Below are 11,297 nucleotides of genomic sequence, written 5' to 3' on the forward strand. Positions count from 1 at the left end.
TCAGAGTTACCATGTGCATGTGTTTCTGACGGACCCCGCGGCTCTGGCCACTTTCCAAACTTGGCGTCCTCAGAGAAAAGTCTGATTGCGCCTCAAGTGGCAGGGAACTCTCTCCTCTGCACTGCAGGATCGCGTCGCGCGAATCACCCTTCGCTCTACTTTTCAACAAACTATGTCGCCGCTCCAGAAGTTTCATTGGAGGTAACTCTGGAAAACAGCACGCTCTTATCCGGAGAATTGGAGATCCTGGTGCTCGCGTGCCACCCCCCCAAAAAAAAAAACAAAAAAACAAAAAGAACTACGCCACGCGCGTCAAGACGTGGAAACGCGTCGGTCTCGGAGAGAAAGAAAACGCACCGCAACGCGCAGCCCGTCGTTGCTTCCTCTGCGTGAACTGCACGCGAAGTAGCAGCAGCGGGGATCAGAACGCTGGCGTGAGATGCGTGGCCTCTCAAGGAAAAAGGGAAAAACCGCCTTCCTACACTCCCCGGTGGTTTCCTTCTGCGGGAGTCAGCGCAGTGCGCACGAGGACTGGCGCGGCCAGGGCTGCGGAGGAGGGCGGCGGTTGCTCCGACGTTGGGCGAACGGCAGCGGGGTTCCACGACGGAGCGTGCGCGAACACCGGGGGGGGTCTGTGCGCGACGCGGACGCGGCAATCGCGGCGCGGAGGTCACAGCCGGTGCCGACCCAGCGTGCCCAAAAACCATCGCCACGAGAAGAAAAGACGACGCGCACAACAAACTTGTGAGCCGCAGATGTGCGTTTGCCACATAATTGATGTCGTAAATTATGTGTGTAATGTGCGTGTATTTACACGATATAACTTTTTTTTGATCAACGCGTCAAAAAAGCAGGGGGGCGATGGGATAATGAAAAATTAAAATGTTTTGAACTTCGTGCATTTTGCACATGTCGTGTGTGTTAGAAAGCGAACTTTCGCTTTCCTGTCAGGCAGCCTACATTCCGCGGATCTCACACGTGCAACGCGCCCGGCACTTGGAAAAGTTTTGGTCTCTGTGTATGCGGGGGATGGAAATGATTATAAGTCGTGTTCCCTCAGATCCCTCAGAAGGTGGGCGCGACTCATTAAAGTTTCATTGTGCAACTGTTTTTTTTTTGTTTTTTGACGAGGCTTTGGCTCAACATTGCTGAGACGTCTCCAGAGCTGAAGCAAGTGAGGGGCTGTGGCGCGTAGGCCGGGTCGTTTGGCGAGCTTCTGGAGACTCCGGAGGGAGCTAGGAGCGGCACGCATGACCTCCGTATGGCTCCTACGCCGGGGTGAGAGAGAGGCGTTGCGATCCCAGGGCACTCGTTTTCTACGACAAGTCAAGCGTTTGAAGCCCCATTGCATATTTGTCAAGGGTATGTAAATAATAGATCAGGGATTTATGGCTTGTGTTGAATCATTCCCGGTAAAAGCTAAGAGTGGTCCAGGAGTATGCATATATCATTCTTGGCCCAAGGCCGTTGGGAGAGCGAGGCATATGCCCGTTTGTCAGAGGGCCATAGCATTGCGTAATTAAAGAGAGTAGACCATAATTATGCGCGCAACAAAACACAAAAGCAGGCATTTAAAGGGATTGCCCAGAATGGTTCTAATGTGATTGATGCTGTTTAATTTCTTGTGGACATGATGATTAAACTATATTGATATGTGATGTGAAAACCGGTGGCATGATAATGAATACGTGCTACAAAAAAATACACCGTGTTTTAATTCGACTTTCAATAAAATATTTATGTGAAAACAAAAGCAAGACAGACGGGGCGCATTGAGTCAGCAGAAACTGTCGCACTGAGTCGATCGGTCGGCGCTGCTGCAGCCGCGTTGACTCGTATTAGAAGCGGAGAAAGAGAGCGGGTGTTTATTTGTCCCGTGACAGAATCCATGCTCGCATAATTATACCGCGCGGGCCGCTGATTTATGAGCTATCGAACACGCCACTGAAGTGCTCCACTCCGGGAACGGTCGGCGGCTGCTGCAGCACCGCTCCCGGGGATCCATGATCGCCAGAGGTGCCCTGTTCATTAAGTTCCAGTCACTGCCGAAGAGCGGAGGAGGTTCCGAAAGGTCATCCTAAGAACCCCAGTGAATTTTCAAAGGACTGATCAGTATGGTTCTCATAAGTTCTCTAAACCAATCAGGAAGGAGTTAATAGCGCCGCGGGTTATTTCTTTAACTACCACGGTGTGGACATTTTGTGATAACTGAGACAAATACCACACTTCACTGTAGCTTTGCATTATTCTTTCGATGGGGTTGTGTTGCCATGACGTCAAGTCATCAAATTTCACAGATAAACCCACAATTAAGAAACCAAGCACATTTCTCTAATACCTGCAGAGACTGAGGCCCAGGGGCGATGGTTGTAAGACAAATACTTCTCATCTAAGCCCTCGGTTTCCAAAGTGGACAACATATTACTCAGGGCGGATCAATGTCCCATGTCCTGCCTCCCTCTCCACACTCGAGGGAAATAGAACTAAACACGGACTCATAACCTAATTACCCTCCGCCGAGGAAAGGCCGACACTCTCCGGAGCAGCGTGAAGAGAACGAGCTGGTTCCCGGTCCCACAGTCTGCAGGAGGCTGACGGGTGGTGCAGGCACGCGACGTGGACGAAGCGCGAGTCAGACGAGGAGCGCGGCTCGAGGACCGGGGGGGGGGCGGCGGATTGCGCACAAACACGCGCACGTCCAGGGAGGCGGGTCTGTGGTGGATCAATTCCTCCAGATGAGGGCTCCGTTGTGAGGAAAGGACACAGAAGGTCACGAGGAGGGAGTCAAACAGAGGCCGCAGCATCTCATACGGCGCCGGGTTAGGACAGAACAAGGGGCTTGTGCGCGACAGCATGCAGAAGCGGGGGGACTTATGGGAGGTCAGCGAATCAACATGCAGCTGGGAAACATGCACATTGTAAGCGAACGGAGGGGCGAGGGGAGTCGGAGCTGGAATTGTCCATCAGGGGCCCGGATTTTGCTGACGTTTGCATGCGCAGGGCACGGAGCGGTAATCAATGGTGTTCTCGTCCTGGGTTTTTTGTAAGGCAGGCAAGGTCTCACGGATCCGGATAGAGGACGGCTCCCGATTGAGGTCGAGGCGGCTGATTGATTCTCCACAGGACTGCGGGGGAGGCGTCAGTCGAGAGGACAACGGGGTGAACGGAACAGTCAGGTTCCGGAGGTTGGAGGGTGTGGGAAAAGCGGCGTCATTATATAATGGATGTAATTATACAACGCGGAAGGCATAGCAGCGAGCAGCAGGCTATCACCAGCGAGCGACTACAAAGGGCTGGCGTTCAGGCGGCTGTCGTGTCGGAGCTGTTTCCGCCGCGCCAGCGGGGATGATGTTCAGATAAACGCGTCCCAGACGGCGTTTGTACATACCAGTTGTTCCTTAAAAACGCGGGGAGCGGTTGGCTCTTTCTGCGTGCTTGCGCCGTCTCCCCGGGCTTCGGGCATCTTTCCGCCCCCGAGGCATCGAAGCGGGCCGCAGTTAAGTCAGGCGCTATTCCCGTTACCGGAGGGGCAGGCGGAGAGGCGCTCTTCACAACCTCGCGGAGGGCCAGTTTTTTTTACCCGGGAGGCTCAGTTCCTACCCTGTACAGAGTCTGACACGCCGAGGCGAGGGCTTGTCGTTTGGTTGCTGAATTTTTCATTGCAGGTGTATTTGCATGATTCGTACACGGCGTGTCACTCTTTCCCCCCCGGTAGATTAGGAGGCTGCTGGACGCCCTTGAACTTGCCTCGGACTCCGCCGAGGCCGGAACGGGATGCAGTGAGACGGGACCGTCGCTGCAAGAGCGGTCTTGTTTCAGGCGGTGGCATCCACGCGTTTAGCCGTTGGGCAATAGAGCGAGCGGTCCCACCACAGACGATTCTAGACAGGACTCGTTATGTGTTCTGCTTTTATTTACACGTGCGGCTCTGACTGCGAGCCAGTCGCATTCTTGGCAATGAGTCGGGCCGCGCAGTGAGGTATGCGTCACCCTGCCGGCGCCTCGGCCCGATCGGGCCTACGCAGTGTGACTAATGAGAAGCAGGAGGCCCTCTCAGGTAGATGTGCAAACCCGGCCACATGTAAGCCCGGTTAGCTGATGTGCATAATTACATCGAGAACGGAAGCTGCCCGTGATTGATGTCAACAGATATTAATTTTAGAGAGCTCATTTCAAGAGATATGAATTAATGAGGTCTATCCCCCCCCCCCCCCAGCACAACAACCCACAACTCCATGGACAATTAAAATGACTACTAGCATTAATCTTAACATTTTTGCTCTTTAGAATTAGGCTAGATGATATAGAGTAGTCTTCGAGTGTTCCTAATTCAATATTTGTCTTAGATGAGTATCTATTTCTTGTAGCATTAGTTTTAAGCATCATGAAAGCCAAAAAATGTTACCCTATTATTTATGCATATTAATTTCTAAGACCTGCTTATCATTATTATTGTAATGTGAACTGTTTATAATCTAATAAAGAAAATCCTTAACAAAAAACCTCCAGATGGAAGGAAAAAAAGAAAAGAGAGGAGAGGTTGACGTGAGAGTGCCGAAAAGGATTTCGCTTTCTGCTGTAAACGCAGGAACGTATATCATGATGATGATGAAAAGCGGGCGTGGCTGACATCTGCCTTTAGTTGCTACATGTGAGCCAAGTCAGAGATAATCTCTGTCATTAGCGGGACAGACGTACAAAACAGGGAGGAAGCCAAGGCTGAGTAAGAACACGAAGAAAAAGGAGCACAGAACTACGTCAAACATCTGTTGTGAAAATGCCTGTTGTAAGGAAATGTGAGCAAGTGTGGATGTCTGGGCCAAATTATACAATCGATGATGAAGAGGGGGAACAGGATGATCCCGCTCACGTTCCTGATTTCTTTCGACCTGCATTTTGCCATATGATTGTTTCTTATTTTGAGAAGAGGAACCAACTTTGGGTGGGATTTCAACCTGTTGCAGACAACACAATGATTTAGTTTTTTGTTTTTGTTGTTTTTTATGATTTCAAAAGGGAGGGAGGGAGATGCTCGCTCCACAGACACATGTGTCAGTTTGTGTGTCTGAACAAGAAACGCGGGGCAGGCCAAGATGTTGTGCATACCACAGTTACTGCCTTAAAGAATCGTTTCCGAAAATGAGGATTTAATTGGAGAGGCAGTGTTGGGAGAGTCAAGGAAAAGCCATCATTGTGCAAAGCCAATTGCATTTCTTTATCTTGTGTGTTGTGGGTGTGTGTGTGTGGGTGTGGTGTGTGTGTGTGTGTGCAGTGTGTGTGTTAGTGTGTGACAGTGAGCAGATGAAACCAACATTTGTCTGTCTGTAAAGGAGTGCAGTCCTCATATTTCTTCATCTCTCTCTATCACTCTGCGCTCCAAATCTGGCTTAAATACATAGCCGCAACAATATGGATTGTCTTGTCTCACCGGCAAACACATATGTTCAAAACCAACGCTCTGTTCATTTTCCCGCGCGTACATTCAGTTCGTCAGAGCTCCCGCGATGGAGTCAAGATGTAAAATTTATTGGACATATGTCTTTGACTTACCGACGACCATTAAAACAATAAAAAAGGCCAAATAGTCAACAGGCGGTGCGCTTAGGTGATGTCTATTGACGAGAGAAACAGGATTTTTAAACCACAGGACGGCCATAACAGATCCATACTCACATCTCATGTCATTCTCTGTACTCAGTCACATGGCTGTGTTAGCTTGATATAACAACAGGATTTTATAGCCTTGTAACACAACAGGGCTGCACACAGGGAAACCCTATTTCTACGTCAGTAAAAATGGCTATCAACAGGTGCCGCGAGGGTTTGCACGGCTCTGTTATGTTTGGAATAATAAGGTTAATGAAAAAAATGTCGGCAAAATGTGATGCTTTGTTAGTATATCTTTGGTTATTCAAATCTGCGTTCATGATAAATCACATTATTCTCTGCTAGTGGTAGGTTCTGAAAAAAACACTTACATGGGAGTAGTTGTTTTTAACAAATGCATTTAACTTCCCCAAGTTCGTTATTTTAAAGTGATTATATTAAACAAAACCGTCGACATTATTTTTAAAGTGGAAAAGAATATGATGATTTTGTGTATATATTATTAGCTGTTTTATCTCAGTGGTTATGTATATAACTGTTTAACAAAACTGTTTTGAACATGTTTGCTTCGGTGTCTTTGGAACAATTATTAACCATAATCGTATTAAAAAAGGGTGTCCATCGTGGTGAGATAAAAACAACACAACAAAACATTAAACAGTGTTTAGTGGGCAGAAAATCCAGATGAACCTCTTCATCTACAAAGATTTGAATGATTGATGATTTCTTCATCTACAGTAATTATTTATAGGCAAAGAATTGCATATGTGATCTGAACATAGCTTGCTTGCATTCTGCGTCTGATTTTTGATTGTTGATCTTAGCGTATAGCAGCTAAAATTCTGCCTCGATGAGAGTCCAGTGGGAGACATGAGCTGATTAGAGTCACACCAGGGCAATGGCTAAAAGGACGCAGCCAATATAGTATGTGTACAGGCACAGCTCATCAATTCATTGAACTGCCAGGTTTGTCTTAAAGTTGTTGACCTTGTGTTGATGGAGAGAGTCTGATCCACTATAACAAACAGTGTGTTACTGTGGTTCCGGTTTTGTAAATTCAGTACAGGTTCTATTACAGATGTTCCATTATGTCAATAAGTAACTTTCAGTTTATAAAAAACCTGAGTGGATTACGGAATTGTAAGGATCAATAACGTAAGTCACAATACTACTGAGATATTGTAGCTGTAAGGGACCAGAAGTGTATGATGATCACTGTTCTACTTTCAGTTCCCACTTTGTTGACTGACTCCAGACATTTAGACAAATATCATTCTTTCTATAATTTACTATATGTTACTTATATGAACTTACTTCCCAAATGTTTCAAAACGCGGTAACGGCTTAGTAGCGTTTGATAGTACGTAAGATACATAATAAGCAGTTACTTGTGCCGTAAATGAGCAGCAACTGTCGTGAAATGACCGCAAAGTCAATGCGGAAGTCCAGGACGGAAAACCGGCGGGGCGGGCTGGTTGAAAGGAGGAAAGATTGGGTAGCTATTGACAACGGTAGATTCATTCACAAAGTTTTGCTTGGTTTTCCAAAAATGATTAATAATCACCAAGTATTGGTATTATTAAAACATGCTGCTATTCCAGTTATGACGGGACGCTTGTTTGGAATGCTGGATTTGCGCCAAACGCTGTCAGCAGCGAAAAAAGCAGATAATTTGAGCGTTTGTTAGTAGGCTATGTTAGCTGCGTTAGGCAGCAGTCTAGCGCTGTCTTATCACTAACCATGTCCTGTAACCCTAAGTTTAAAGTGTTGGGAGCTGCCCGCTTGGCAAGGTATTGAAATTAGGTAAAACTAAGCGAAAGGCTGTGAGTAGGCAGGAGTCGGTTCTGTGTATTTATGTTTAACAAAGGTGTGCTAGAGTTACAGTAGTAGGCTAACGTGACATTTAAATATTAAACCCACGGTATACTGGTTAAAAAACATAGGATAAAGCCTCTATGGAATCAACTGGGTTGTCATCCGCTGGTGAGTAGTGACGGGCTTACATGCTCACTAAGTAACAAGCAAAGTGCATAGAGAATGTGTTTTTTGTTAGTTGGTGCGAGTATAATATGCGAACTAATTTAGGGTGACGCAGTGTATTTTTCAGTCCCGTATGTACTTCCAAGGACGACCCCGCGCATCTGGAGGAAACAGGTGAAGAGTTTTTCGGCTGAGTTGGATGAATTGCCAGGTTTGTTTGAACGTGACTTTTGGACTGGTCACCTCAATAAAGTAATGTGATGTAAACGCAATGACTCAATGACTTTACAACTAGGAATTAGTCCCCAGTCAGAGGTGTGTTTGTTGATCAACAGTAACATGGTTTTAAATATTAGGTTTTAGGTGGGCAACAAATGCATATGTGTCTTACTTAGAAGAAACAAAGTACAATTGTTGAGTTTTGACATATTAAGTTTATACTCAAAATAACGTGAGTTAGGCATCGTTGGTGGCTTTATTATTAAATCTAAGCCGGTTAGGTTAGATAATTGGTTGTCATTATTGTCAAACCTGAGCTGACACACGGTGTTGTAAACATTTGAATTTGTGAATACATGAATGTTTTCAATAGCACATTAATGAGTAAGTTTAGTTTGTCAGGTTCATACAAAACACACACCACATGCAACAGGTGGCTACATAAGCACGACCTAAGAATGTATCATATCAATTTGAGTCTGTGATTTGAACGGGTTTGTCCGCATACATCACCACCTAGTGGTGCCTAATAGCATATGAGTGAGCTGAAGCAGCCTTTATTGCATATCCACACTACTTGCTATACAGGTTGGCAGAACAAGCTGTAGGGTGTCAGCGCAGGATTTTGTGGTACATTTGAGTGTTATAGTACAGGGATAAACACCAGACAATGTTGTGTGGTGTGACAGTTTAACTTTTACAGTATGTTCCTTCATACTCTGTTTGTTGGACTTTTAGAAGTTAACTTTCATCTGTTTACTTAGAAGAAAACGATGTTTAGCAGCGTCATGTCAACATTGTTGACATAAGTCTATTTGTATTGCAAACTCACTGCATAACCATTACAATTTTCAAATATTTTTTGTTTGCGCGTACTTTCACACAGTATTGTATATGTATGGCATTAATGATAAAATGTACATTTAACAACATTTTTAAATATGTAAATAAGTGACTAGTTACACTGTGACATTCCTATTAACCCATTCTTTGAGGATAATTTACTAAGTTTACTGGTGATCCATATTAACTCAGGGTTGACAAGTGTGTCTACAGTACCTTACATTTGACTGACATGAAAACCATCTGGTGGTATAGTCTAGAGAAGACACATCAGGATTCAGTTCTGGTAATACGGACCTTTAGTTGTCATGGTTGCACATTAATAGTGGCATTTGAATACATTGATTTGTCTTAAGTCTACAGCAAAGATGTATTCAGGACAGCCAAATACAACGAAGTCTCAATGTCGGCCAGCAACATGTTCCTAGTAGAACCATGAGATTGTATTAATATGTGGCTAGAATTTCCAGTAAGTCTCTTTGGTATTGTTTAGCCGATATATGTGTTCAGTGTCTTATCACTAAATGAATATTCATCAATCATCAAAACAACTTCCAGGCATCTTTTACGTACATAAGACAGAGGGCAGAGTCTTGATGAGAGTCTGATGGAACACTTTTATGGATAGCTAATGGCAGCCAAAGGGCCGGCAGGGGGAGACCATATATTTCATTTGCAACCACGCTGACTAATTTATCATTAGCTGCATGCAAGGGTTGATTGGTGCATGGTCTCTATCCCCCCTTGCACTGTGCTCCCACTCTGTAAACACAACTCAGGAATGGTACACTTAAATCAGAGACTTAATCCTACAGTCTTCCACTTATATGTTCAGCCGTTATGGGTCTTATCGGTCGCTTCCATTTAGTAAATGAATTGATTTAGAGACACTTGTTGAAAAGGGGGGAGGTAAATTCATGGTACGAATTGGAGACCAGTAGATTCAGTGGGAGGGAGACTTTATCTTTGATGATGAAAATAATTTATCAGATAATTTATATTAAGTCATTTGGTATAATTATGTCTTTAATGTCAAAAAAGATGATGTTTTTAGAGTCCTCATTAAATGTAATGTAGCTTAAAAAATGCGTTGAAAAAACAGCGAGACCAATTTGACTTGGAATGTTCAGGGGTGGCTGGGATCTTCTACTGATGAAAAGACCTCTTCTCTGTCATTCAGTTTGAGTTTTTTGGGGCTAGTACTTTGGAGCGTAGATGGAACAACATACAAGAGAGCAATGATTATAAAGAAATTGAAGCTCGACTGCCCGTGTTTTGATTTGGATCCAAGCTCTCCAGTCTAAATAGTCATAATGACAGTAGGTCAATGCAGCTCCCACTTGAGTCGAAGGTCATATCTCAGCCATGGAAAGCCCTGTGTAAGAGAAGACTCCTAATTAGGAAAGGGAAGGCCAAGTCAAAAACTATTGTGTGACAAGATAGTTGAAATATTGATTGGAGCAACCCATCTGGCATTGCTAATGTCACTGAATCCTAGCTGATATTTGTTTTGCAGGCGGAATGCTGTGGCTTTCCTTCCTAGGTCATCACCACATTTCAAAGCAAATATGTCAGAGGCAATTTATGCTCATAACAACTTGTTAACCATTGAATTATTTTGTACACAGGCGACAAGGAGTTTGTGTGGTCCTGTGAGAACGCCTGCCAAGTGGCATAATCCTGACTTGACCAGGCTGTTAGTTTGGTGGCTTGAGCGGTGAGTAGATTCATCTTTTCAAGTGCTTTTTTACCATGAGAAGCAGCTGATGAATTTCACTTTATCTCACAACTGAAGAGAAATATGTTGTGAAAGTAGTTTGAGGGGGTTATATAAGGCACCTTGGCATCTCTTTGGTGGGTCTAGGACAGGAATCTAGTGCAGATGCTGATTAGCCGTCTTATCCCGGTTCTAGCACGTTCAACCATGGAACCCGTATTAATGAAAACACCGCTCTCGCCGCTCTCTGTTCTGGACAGTGTTGAATCACCCCTGCCAAATACTGTCTTTATCGGATGAAATTGGAGAGTGGCTATGGGCCCTCTTTGGCAAGGTGGTGACTATAGAAAACGGCATGTGGCATGGGAAACTTGTCAGAAAACACAGCAAGTAGGCATGTTTTACTGATGAAGCACAGTTAAAAGTGATAAATCGGATTTATTTCCAGCAGAAAGAAGGATTTAAAGAATAGTGTAGTACATTTAAGGTATAGCAATTTGAACACTTCACCTTACTTGAAATTAAAGTTTTACTCCGCACTACTTCTATGTATTCGTTCTTCATGCTGAATGTCTTGTGATGCCAATGCATGGGGGCAATTCCTACTATTTCTGAGTCCTACGGTTTCGAGACCCTTAATAAGAGTTTAGTAAAACAAGAACACAACAACATGCAGAGAGTTCCTTCGGTACCTTGTTCTCTCATTCCTTTCTAAACACCTCTTCAGTCTTTTTAGAAAAAAACCCTTAGGAACAACCCATCCAAGTATGCTGGTCCCACTGAGGACTGGTGGGGGAACATGCCACCAGAGAGTGAGTGCATTGTATAACCTGATGCGCAGGAGGATTATGTGACCATGTCAATTGGTCGGCTCCAGTTCAAGCCGCTGGTGTCCACAGGGAACCGCCCGACTTACCCTCCCTTTCCTGTG

This window comes from Betta splendens, chromosome 1, assembly GCF_900634795.4.
Source record: "Betta splendens chromosome 1, fBetSpl5.4, whole genome shotgun sequence".
Taxonomy (NCBI): domain Eukaryota; kingdom Metazoa; phylum Chordata; class Actinopteri; order Anabantiformes; family Osphronemidae; genus Betta; species Betta splendens.